Source organism: Engraulis encrasicolus, chromosome 2 (assembly GCF_034702125.1).
Source record: "Engraulis encrasicolus isolate BLACKSEA-1 chromosome 2, IST_EnEncr_1.0, whole genome shotgun sequence".
NCBI lineage: Eukaryota > Metazoa > Chordata > Actinopteri > Clupeiformes > Engraulidae > Engraulis > Engraulis encrasicolus.
Genome location: NC_085858.1, coordinates 59,281,373 through 59,291,372, shown reverse-complemented (window position 1 = coordinate 59,291,372; position 10,000 = coordinate 59,281,373). Strand labels below are relative to the sequence as shown.

The following is a 10,000-nucleotide window of genomic DNA, read 5'->3' as shown; positions in this document are numbered from 1 at the left end:
GCATGAATGAATGAGTATGCCCTCTTCCGGCCAGCCCCTGTGAACAGTTAAATTTACTTTATTTATGTTGATAAATTTCAGTAAACTTGATGAATTGATAAATGTAATAAACGGCTTTCTGGAGTATTTGCAGTTGAGTGAAGAGATCACACCGAGTCCTCAGATGTAGGCCTAACTGTCGCACAAACAAGGCCAATCAACAGTCAAGCACCAGTCAGCAGGGCTCTGGCATTGCACGGGCTGTGGACCTGTCAGCTCATGAGGACTTTAGTTAACATTACCTCTGTCTACTACTCCTCACAATACGCTGCTATGGCAACACGAGGCTATTTGTTTGTTTGTTATGTTTTTTTCCCTCAAAAGTGTGTAGAAGAGTAATTATTAAAGAGTGATCCTGCAGAGTGTGTGTGTGTGTGTGTGTGTGTGTGTGTGTGTGTGTGTGTGTGTGTGTGTGTGTGTGTGTGTGTGTGATGTGGGTTAATCAGCTGGGTGCTGGGAGAGGGAGAGAAGCGGCACCTATCTCGCGCGAGGGGATTACTGCGCAGGCGGCAGTGTTCTGAAGTGTAGGCCTCGCGCAGCGCGCTGATTGGCCCGCGAGGGTGACTTGTCAAAGGGCTACTCTGCTAATCCAATTGAGTTCTTAGAGCCGGACACTAAATATAACGGAATTCTTCAGAAACAGTCGCGAGCTAGGAGAAGAGGGGGGGACGGTTGGTAACGTTGGTAACCATTCCATCCCCTCGTGATCCGAACGCGCTCGCGTAATGGAGAACATTGAGCGCGCGCTGCTGGAGGAACCAAGAAAAGCGCGAAGGGGAGAGGGAGTAGAGGAGCATCTCGCGGGAAACAAGTTGTCACAGTTGACTGTCTAACGAGAGAGGGAGAGAGAGGGAGCCAGACAGCCGTCATGATGGCCATTGTTGAGTAAAGTAAAGGCGGTTGTTGGGCTGCCCTGAGCGTGATGACTTAGTGATGTTTCGGCGGGATTATTGCGCTGCTTAGCCGCCAGATCCAGAAGACAGGAAGACGCGCTCGAGCTCTTAGCTCTGACAGGAAGCGCCCACTCAGGGATATCGGATGCAACAAGGTAAAGACCAGCCGTGTGTGTGTGTGTGTGTGTGTGTGTTAGCGCGCGCGCGTGTGTGATGCTACTGGTAAAGACAAGCAGAACGCCAGACCACCGGTGGCCAAAAGTTGTGCACCTGCTCTGCTCTCCTCCTTTTCTTTCTTTCTCTCTCTCTCTCCTTTCCCATCCTCCTTCTCTCTGTTGTCCTCCTCTTCTTTCTCTCTCTCTCTCTCTCTCCCCATTTCCCCTCTCTCCTTCTCTCTGCTCTCCTCCTCTTCTCTCTGCCTCTCTCTCTCCGTTCCCATCTCCCCTTCTCTCGGTCTTCCCTTCGTCTCGTCCCGTCTCGTCTCCTGAAGGCTAGTTTGCTGTCATGCTGCTGGGTGTGTGTGTCTGAAAAGCCTCCTCGGTCCTCACCGCAGAAAGTGAGAAATGAGGTGAGAACTTTATGATTTGTCAGTTAGTTGACGGTCGATTTGTATCGGTGCGCGCGCACGCGCGTGTGTGGGTTTGTGCTCTCTCTCTCTCTCTCTCTCTCTCTCTCTCTCTCTCTCTCTCTCTCTCTCTCTCTCTCTCTCTCTCTCTCTCTCTCTCTCTCTCTCCCTCTGTGGTGCTTGTGTGTGTGTGTAATGTTGTCCAGTGCGCCTGTGTTACTATGCGCACTAGCGAAATAACATCACGGGTTTTTTTATTAGATAAGAAAAACAACATGTCACTGTGGATGACTGGGCTACCGGTGTGTGTGTGTGTGTGTGTGTGTGTGTGTGTGTGTGTGTGTGTGTGTGTGTGTGTGTGTGTGTGTGTGTGCGTGTGTAGCTGTGGAGGCTACCCTTGCAAGCGCTTCTGGAGACGCCAGTTTGTGTCTGTGTGTTTGTGTGTGCGTGTATGCGCTTGGAGACAGCAGTGCGTCGGGTCGGGGGGTCTTCCACTCCGCGCGCAGGGCCTGGGAGGCCAAACCGGATTTAACAGGTGATGTGGTCACGCGAATATCCGCCTTGGAAAACACCCGAGTTGGAGCTCTTGTCGCGTGAGCCTGGGTGTGTATGTGCGTGCTTGTCTTGGTTGTGTGTGGTGTGTTTGCGTGATTTGAGTGGGGTGGTTTGGGGGTATGTATATGTGTATATGGCAGTAGTGTGTGTGTGTGTGTGTGTGTGTGTGTGTGTGTGTGTGTGTGTGTGTGTGTGTGTGTGTGTGTGTGTGTGTCTGTGTGTGTGTGTCTGTGTCTGTGTATTGTCAACAGATCTTGCGCAACGTATACGCCGATTGGTTGATGTATTTCACCATTTTGGGCAGTCATTGGTCAGCGGTTAGGGCGTCAGACTTGAAGCCCAAAGGTTGCTGATTTGACTCCCGATCCGCCAGGTTGGTGGGGGGAGTAATTAACCAGTGCTCTCCCCCATCCTCCTCCATGACTGAGGTACCCTGAGCACTGTCCCTCCACACTGCTCCCTTTTGGACACTGGCTGCCCCCTTGCACAGATTTGAGCCATAAATGCAATGTCATTGTGTGCAGTGTGCTGTGTCACAATGACAATGGGAGGAGTTGGGAGTTTCACAGGTGGGCTCTTGATTTGTCCCTTTCAAATATCATAAATAGCCTATTAAAAAAAAAGAGGTGAAGAAAAGTTTTTTTCTCTTTTCAAGCAACTTTTTTTATACGTATATATGATATTTGATATCATAATAATAAAGACATTTTTAACTATACTTTTTGGAGTGCCTTGGTGAAGAAAAGTGTTTTCTCTTTTCAAGCAACTTTTTTTATACGTATATATGATATTTGATATCATAATAATAAAGACATTTTTAACTATACTTTTTGGAGTGCCTTGGTGAAGAAAAGTTTTTTCTCTTTTCAAGCAACTTTTTTGACATTGAACCTTGAACCAAAGAGCACCCACAAGAATACTTTTTTCATCTTTCTAAAGGGACTGAGCACGCCTCTGACTTCCAAACATCATGTATACTGTCAATAGAGCCCGCACTTTGAAAATCGCTGGGCTAGACTCTGATTGGTTGTTGCAGGGCAGTCAAAATCCGAAGCCTAGTGGGCGAGTTGATGAGGTCAATTTGAGGTCAGATTTGAGGCATAAATGCAATGTCATTGAGTGCAGTGTGCTGTGTCACAATGACAATGGGAGGAGTTGGGAGTTTCACAGGTGGGCTCTTGATTTGTCCCTTTCAAATATCATATATAGCCTATTAAAAAAAAGAGGTGAAGAAAAGTTGTTTTCTCTTTTCAAGCAACTTTTTTTATACGTATATATGATATTTGATATCATAATAATAAAGACATTTTTAACTATACTTTTTGGAGTGCCTTGGTGAAGAAAAGTGTTTTCTCTTTTCAAGCAACTTTTTTTATACGTATATATGATATTTGATATCATAATAATAAAGACATTTTTAACTATACTTTTTGGAGTGCCTTGGTGAAGAAAAGTTTTTTCTCTTTTCAAGCAACTTTTTTGACATTGAACCTTGAACCAAAGAGCACCCACAAGAATACTTTTTTCATCTTTCTAAAGGGACTGAGCACGCCTCTGACTTCCAAACATCATGTATACTGTCAAGGGAGCCCGCACTTTGAAAATCTCTGGGCTAGACTCTGATTGGTTGTTGCAGGGCAGTCAAAATCCGAAGCCTAGTGGGCGAGTTGATGAGGTCAATTTGTGTGAACATCTGCAGCATGAGTGGCTACGGTAAAATACTATAAAAGGTCCATCTGCAGCACAAGTGGTTACGAGTAAAAGTTGACCAGAGCAGACAGATTCGACCTTCACCACCATACGCAGGTTGCAGCCGTGGCCCAATGGTTAGGGAGGTGGTCTTAAGATCACAGGGTTCTTGGTTCGAATCCCACCCTCACCTCTCTCCCTACACCTCCATCCATGGCTGAAGTGCCCTTGAGCAAGGCAGAACATAAAGCCACATGGCTCCAATGACCGTAACCAATACCCTGTGAATAACTGTACGTTGCTTTGGTTAAAAGCGTCCACTAAGCGCAATGTAATGGCCTCCCCTGCCGCATCAGTGGGGCCCATCGTGTGTCAGAAATTACACAAATGGTCCTTCAAGAGTAGAGAGACACGTCCAGTAGAGCAGAGAGACACGTCCAGTAGAGCAGAGAGACACGTCCAGTAGAGCAGAGAGACACGTCCAGTAGAGCAGAGAGACACGTCCAGTAGAGCAGAGAGACACGTCTGCAGAGAGACACGTCCAGTAGAGCAGAGAGACACGTCTGCAGAGAGACACGTCCAGTAGAGCAGAGAGACACGTCCAGTAGAGACATCAGAGAGACACGTCCAATACAGCAGAGAGACACGTCCAGTAGAGCAGAGAGACACGTCCAGTACAGCAGAGAGACACGTCCAGTAGAGCAGAGAGACACGTCCAGTACATCAGAGAGACACGTCCAGTAGAGCAGAGAGACACGTCCACTACATCAGAGAGACACGTCCAGTACATCAGAGAGACACGTCCACTACATCAGAGAGACACGTCCAGTAGAGCAGAGAGACACGTCCAGTAGACACGTCCAGTAGAGCAGAGAGACACGTCCAGTAGAGCAGAGAGACACGTCCACTAGAGCAGAGAGACACGTCCAGTAGAGCAGAGAGACACGTCCAGTAGAGCAGAGAGACACGTCCACTACAGCAGAGAGACACGTCCACTACAGCAGAGAGACACGTCCAGTAGAGCAGAGAGACACGTCCACTACAGCAGAGAGACACGTCCAGTAGAGCAGAGAGACACGTCCAGTAGAGCAGAGAGACACGTCCAGTAGAGACACGTCCAGTAGAGCAGAGAGACACATCTAGTAGAGCAGAGAGACACGTCCACTACATCAGAGAGACACGTCCAGTAGAGCAGAGAGACACGTCCACTACAGCAGAGAGACACGTCCAGTAGAGCAGAGAGACACGTCCAGTAGAGACACGTCCAATACAGCAGAGAGACACGTCCAGTAGAGCAGAGAGACACGTCCACTACATCAGAGAGACACGTCCAGTAGAGCAGAGAGACATCAGAGAGACACGTCCAGTAGAGCAGAGAGACACGTCCAGTAGAGCAGAGAGACATCAGAGAGACACGTCCAGTAGAGCAGAGAGACACGTCCAGTAGAGCAGAGAGACACGTCCAGTAGACACGTCCAGTAGAGCAGAGAGACACGTCCAGTAGAGCAGAGAGACACGTCCAGTAGAGCAGAGAGACATCAGAGAGACACGTCCAGTAGAGCAGAGAGACACGTCCACTACAGCAGAGAGACACGTCCAGTACATCAGAGAGACACGTCCAGTAGAGACACGTCCAGTAGAGCAGAGAGACACGTCCACTACAGCAGAGAGACACGTCCAGTACATCAGAGAGACACGTCCAGTAGAGCAGAGAGACACGTCTGCAGAGAGACACGTCCAGTAGAGCAGAGAGACACGTCCAGTAGAGCAGAGAGACACGTCCAGTAGAGCAGAGAGACATCAGAGAGACACGTCCAGAGAGACACGTCCACTACATCAGAGAGACACGTCCAGTAGAGCAGAGAGACACGTCCAGTAGAGCAGAGAGACACGTCCAGTAGAGCAGAGAGACACGTCCAGTAGAGCAGAGAGACACGTCCAGTAGAGCAGAGAGACACGTCTGCAGAGAGACACGTCCACTACAGCAGACTGTGATGGAGTGACCATCACTAGGGTTGTGGGTGTGTTCTGACTAACATGCCAACGAGCCTGGCTCTTTGGTGTAGCGGTCAGAGCCCCGGTTTACTACCCCAGAAGGGCTGGGTTCGAGTCTGGGTTCGGCAACTCTACTCCCCTTCGCTACACAGAGAGACACGTCTAGTAGAGCAGAGAGACACGTCCACTAGAGCAGAGAGACACGTCCACTAGAGCAGAGAGACACGTCCACTACATCAGAGAGACACATCTAGTAGAGCAGAGAGACACGTCCACTAGAGCAGAGAGACACGTCCAGTAGAGCAGAGAGACACGTCCAGTAGAGCAGAGAGACACGTCCAGTAGAGCAGAGAGACACGTCCAGTAGAGCAGAGAGACACGTCCAGTAGAGCAGAGAGACACGTCCAGTAGAGCAGAGAGACACGTCTGCAGAGAGACACGTCCAGTAGAGCAGAGAGACACGTCCACTAGAGCAGAGAGACACGTCCAGTAGAGCAGAGAGACACGTCCACTACATCAGAGAGACACGTCCACTACATCAGAGAGACACGTCCACTACATCAGAGAGACACGTCCAGTACATCAGAGAGACACGTCCAGTAGAGCAGAGAGACACATCTGCAGAGAGACACGTCCACTACAGCAGAGAGACACGTCCAGTAGAGCAGAGAGACACGTCCAGTAGAGCAGAGAGACACGTCCAGTAGAGCAGAGAGACAGCAGAGAGACAGCAGAGAGACACGTCCAGTACATATATGTATATGTACATGTATATGTACACGCTGAGATCAATAACCGCAAGAACAGTCAACAGGAATAGGTTTAGGGTTAGGCCACATAGTCAAAATGTGACGTGGAAGGAATACCCAAGACGTCAAAATTGCCGTCTGGTCCAAGGTAGTCAGAAATTGACTACTTGGGGTGAGACTGCGTTGGAAAAATATGCGCTACACGATAACATGACTGTATATCGCGATATCGATATTACTTGCGATATTTAATATATACATATATTTTCCCCTCTCTACTTGCCACTCTGCACTTTATCATGTATAAAACAACTGAGAGCAATGTTTTATTTCCAACATTATTTTATGAGGAAAAACCATGGCTGATATACATCATCATCTTAAAATGTCAACCTTTGTAATACCTTTTTTAACCTCTTCACCAAATTGGCTGTTATTAAAATTTTTAAAGTATCACGATATAGCCAACTTTTGCGATACGTGTATTGCAAGCCGTGATATCGCGATACCGATACATTTTCGATATATCATGCAGCCCTAATGGCCACACTTGGATCAATATGCTGTGTGTCCACCAAGTGTGCTCCCCATGGCTGCCCAATCCAATTTGAGGAGGATGGTTTTTATTTGACAATGATGGTGACATGAAGTACGTAAGAGTGAGAGAGAGAGAGAGAGAGAGAGAGAGAGAGAGAGAGAGAGAGAGAGAGAGAGAGAGAGAGAGAGAAAAAGAGAGAGAGAGAGAGAGAGGGAGAGACAGAGAGAGAGAGATGAGAGAGAGAGAGAGAGAGAGAGAGGGAGAGATGGGCATAGGGTTGGGTTATGATCCTGGCTGGATTCAAACCTGGATCCCCAATGGTCATGGTATCGATTGATGAACTACCCTAGATCCATGAGCTTTACAAACAATGCTGTTTAAGGAAGGCCAAACGAATACTATCGGATCCACCACACCCCACCTCCACACACTTCACCCTTCACCACTACACCACTTCACTACCATCTAAGGCAGTGGTTCCCAACCTATGGGTCGGGACCCAACCTATGGGTCGCCAAAGATCCACAGAGGGTCGCGAAGCCCTCTTGATTTTAAGGGGTTTAATTTTAATACCATATATAGCCCATCTTGAATAAATGACAAAGCATTTAAACTAATATGCATAGAAGCAACAAAATGTAAGTGATACATTTAACATTTATTCTATCTTTGACTGAAGACAAATTGAGGATTAAAATGATAACTAAGCACTTCTCACAGGAAACAGAGTCTCATGTGACTCCCTCTCATGCGATTGGGTCACCAAAGCTTACAATGGTAAAAATACGGGTCCCTGAAGAAAAAGGTTGGGAACCACTGATCTAAGGGGTGGGTGGGCAATACACAAAGCATTACACATCCTCTCACATTATTACGTGACATTACATTACACTTAGCTGATGCTTTTATCCAATGCAACTTACAGTTAATATTTATCAGAGTGTTGGTTACAGTCCCTGGAGCAATGTGTGGTTCTGTGCCTTGGTACAGGGTATTGGTTACAGTCCCTGGAGTAATGTGTGGTTCTATGTCTTGGTACAGGGTATTGGTTACAGTCGCTGGAGCAATGCATGTTTCTTGCTCAAGGGCACTTCGGCCACAGATGGAGGTGTAGGGAGAGGTCAGGTGGGATTTGAACCGCCAGATTGAAAGACCAACTCCCTAACCACTATACCAGGGCTGCCCTGCACAGTGTAAGTGTAATATATTCTCTCACATTATGACATTACAAGGCGACCCACTGTTAAAGTTTTTCTTGATTGCTTACACACAATTTCCGGAATCAGATCTCGAATTCTCAAAGCTACACAGAAATCTCCAAAACTCACACACAACGGGCAAAACTCCTCACTAACTACCCCTGAAAAATGCACGTCTTGTCTCAAAACAATGTACTCTCTTCTAAAGAGGTCATTTTGTTCTCAAATAACACACACAAGCAGTCATTCCAATACACTCTTACGTGAACCATTGAACACTAATATGCACATGGTAAAACTCTATACTCAACTTGACACATAGTAGAAACTTATTTTCTTCACTGTTCTACTTACTAAAGAGGGTATTTTTCTGTAACAAAATACTGAAATATTGTTTTTAGACTCGGAGTACACAGATGTGTGGCAAAAAATATATATTTTTTATAAATATATATTCTTTAAAAAAAATCCACTAATTTATTGTAAAATATTGGGTAACCACATGAAAGTGATCTCTTGTATAACATATTTTGGAGTTCAAAAACTAAACAAATGTGTTTTCTCACTGCATCCACTCATGTTTTCATCCATATCACATGCAATGTGTGTCCTTATGGGGTGATGATTTCAGATTGTAAACCGGTATGAAGAGAGTCTGCCCATGTGATGAGGAAGTGAACATAGTATGGCGGTTGATTTTAGTATTATTCCAGTCCCTGGAGTGGGGTGACTTGGTCACGGGCACGTCAGCCATGGATGACATGGGATTCGAACCTCTAACCTTCTGATTCCAACATTTTGGAGTGTGGGTGTTTTTGTGTGTGTGTGTGTGTGTGTGTGTGTGTGTGTGTGTGTGTGTGTGTGTGTGTGTGTGTGTGTGTGTGTGTGTGTGTGTGGGTACTTGCGTGTGGGCATACGAGTCATCTAAATGAGGTTTTGCAGACAGAGGTCAGACTTGTAGCACAAAGGTTGGTGCCCGCCAGGTTGGTGGGGGAGTAAATAACCAATGCGCTCCCCATCCTCCTCTATGACTGAGGTACCCTGAGCATGGTACTCTACTGTCCCCCATCCTCCTCCATGACTGAGGTACCCTGAGCATGATACTCTACTGTCCCCCATCCTCCTCCATGGTACTCTACTGTCCCCCATCCTCCTCCATGGTACTCTACTGTCCCCCATCCTCCTCCATGACTGAGGTACCCTGAGCATGGTGCTCTACTGTCCCCCATCCTCCTCCATGGTACTCTACTGTCCCCCATCCTCCTCCATGGTACTCTACTGTCCCCCATCCTCCCCCATGGTACTCTACTGTCCCCCATCCTCCTCAATGGTTCTCTACTGTCCCCCATCCTCCTCCATGGTACTCTACTGTCCCCCATCCTCCTCCATGGTTCTCTACTGTCCCCCATCCTCCTCCATTACTGAGGTACCCTGAGCATGGCACTCTACTGACCCCATCCTCCTCCATGACTGAGGTACCCTGAGCATGGTACTCTACCGTTCCCCATCCTCCTCCATGACTGAGGTACCCTGAGCATGGTACCGTCCTGCCGCACTGTTCACTTTCAGTTGCCATTGGGGCCTGCCCCCTTGCACGGGTGAGGCATGAATGCAATTTTGAAGTGTGCAGTGTACACTTGTATGCTTTTGGGTGCTGTGTCACAATGACAATGGGAGTTTCCCAGTTGGGCTTTCACCTCACTTTCGCTTTCAAACAAACACACACACACACACACACACACACACACACACACACACACACACACACACACACACAC

The 10,000-nt window shown here is 47.4% G+C and overlaps 1 protein-coding gene across 1 annotated transcript in view; it reads left to right on the top strand.

Moving 5' to 3' along the window:
* Positions 1–911: 911 nt before the first annotated feature.
* The window catches only part of frmpd2 (FERM and PDZ domain containing 2), a 108,025-nt gene continuing 98,936 nt past the window's right edge, over positions 912–10,000 (top strand). Inside the window, exon 1 of the mRNA XM_063219037.1 lies at positions 912–1,087. The gene's annotated coding sequence lies outside the window, so the exon portion shown is untranslated. The remainder of the gene's footprint in view (positions 1,088–10,000) is intronic.